Source organism: Atta cephalotes, assembly GCF_000143395.1.
Source record: "Atta cephalotes unplaced genomic scaffold scaffold00029, whole genome shotgun sequence".
NCBI lineage: Eukaryota > Metazoa > Arthropoda > Insecta > Hymenoptera > Formicidae > Atta > Atta cephalotes.
The window spans coordinates 1,292,964-1,295,413 of record NW_012130093.1 but is presented as its reverse complement, the minus strand read 5'-3'; positions in this window follow the sequence as shown (position 1 = coordinate 1,295,413).

Sequence of the window (2,450 nt, the reverse complement as noted above, 5' to 3'; positions counted from 1 at the left end):
ATATACGCTTTTACATATAAAATGCCAAGATAACTTCAGTTTCATCGATAATTACGACTTCGATAAGTAGACAAGTCTCATCATTTTCACAATTAAGCAAATAATAACAGCACACAACATATATTTCGTCGTCACTTTTTCACGCTAAGTTTGACCATTTATGTTGCAGCGTTTAATACACAACAAGTACGAGCCTACGTCTCGCTTGCGGCGCACCGAGAGTGAAGCCAAGAGACAGCGAGCTCCTTCTCACACTAGTCGCTTGTTTCGAGTGAAAATGCTTTCTCGGCAATCTCGGCCGCTCGGCGGTCCTAGACAAATCTCAGTCAATAAGGGGCAGGGAGGCAAATCTCAAATAACATATAAATTTAATAAATTATAGTAATAATGTACCTCTCCCATTAATCCAGAATAGTATAAATCATGTTAAAACGTAACAGTTTACGAAATATTTAATTGTTTATTTTTCATGCGCGTGATATACTCCTTCTTCATAAACTCGAGTAGCAAGAATAGTTCAGTAGAAGTAAAATTTTATCGGAAAAAGATTATAAACTAGCATTTCTTTTCATGAAAATTTTGAAAGGTCATCAGAAAAGAAATGCGTATGTTTGAGATTTGTGAAAAAAATATGCAAAAAAAATCGAATAATTGCAAAAAACACGTTTTTCGCTTATAAAAAACGAAAAGTATTGTATGAAAAAAATTGATATAAAAAAATGTATGTGTCTCAAACATACGCCTTTCTTTTCTGATGAGACTTTCGTGACTTTCATGAAGAAAAATGCTGCTTTATAATTTTTTTCCGATAAAATTTTTATTTCTACTGAACTATTCTTGCTACTCGAGTTTATGAAGGAGAGATATACTATATAATGCGCATGAAAAATCATAAACAATTAAATATCTCGTAAACTGTTGCGTTTTTTAACATGAATTTATTCTGGATTAATGAAAGGGGTACACTATTACTACAATTTATTAAAACTTATGTGTTATTTAGAATGTCCCTCGCCTTTTATTGATGCCTAGAGCCGCCGAGCGGCCGAGATTGCCGAGAAAGCATTTTCGCTTGAAACAAATGAAACAAAATTACTGTGAGAAGGAGCTCGCTGTCTCGTTCATTCTCGGCGCGCCGCAGGCGAGCACACGAACATGGGATTAAGTGTATGGCTACCATTTCGCCAAATCGGCATCTAATTCTGTGTCGTCAATACAAAGTTCTTGGCTGAGTCAGGAGCCTTAAATGTTACAATTTAATTACTGTATTATTACATTAAAAAGTAACGAGAATAATATCCTTTTTTATAATTATTCTTTAATTCTTTTTATTGTGAACTGAAAGTATTATATTTTAATATTACATATAATTCTTATATATGTTGCTAACACTTTTTTTATTATAAAGAAATCATTATAAAATTAATAATTGATCAGAGTCTGTAATTATAAAAGGACGTAATACGTATAATAATTATAAAAAAACTTCAAGCTCTTCTAACATAAATTATCTGCTCCAAATACGATAAAATTTTTTAAATCGAATATTAATCTTGTGACTCATCTTTTTTCAACGATACGAAAGTATCTAGAGCATTCATTTTTCAGAATATCGTGAATTGAGTAACAATATCGAAATATCGAGTAACAATAACGTTGTTTCAATGTAATTACTTCAATCAAGTTATGTATTAATATCGAAATATATTGTTCTGTATGACGATTACTTAAATTGATTTTACGATCAGAATTCGAAACCGAATTTTTCACCGTACAACCCTATTTTCCATGTCCGTATTCTGTATAACAACAAATTGTACTATTTATAATTTCATGGTTAACAGTACGATTTTCCGTTCGCGCCTTTTTGTATTAGGTGTACTTTGCTTCCGCCGTTTTCCTATAGATGGCTTTAGCGGTAAGTGGTGGTCGAAATAAATAGATCATAGACGTCATACAATAAACTTGGGCATCTGTCAACATAACTATAGAAACATTAGTCGATTTGTGTCTGCATCATAAAGTTATTCTCGATTGAAAATGTCAGTTTACGAGCCAAATTCTCGTCATTTGCGGGAGATTTTAATTTTTTGCTTCATATAATATGAAGAAATCTGCGGCTGAGGCTCATCGAATGCTCTCAAATACTTATGGTGAGGCCGCTATTAGTGAAAGAACGTGTCGTGAGTGGTTTCAACGCTTCAAGAACGCTGATTTTGACGTCCAAGGTCATGCTCTGTATTTGGTGGGACCAGCTCGGCATAGTGTATTATGAACTGTTAAAACAATCACAGGCGATCGGTATTGAATGCAATTGATGCGTTTGAGCCGAGCATTGAAAGACAAACGGCCGCAACGAGAGACACGATAAAGTGATTTTGCAGCATGACAATGCTCGACCCCATGTTGCGAAAGTGGTCAAGACATACTTGGAAACGTTGAAATGGAAA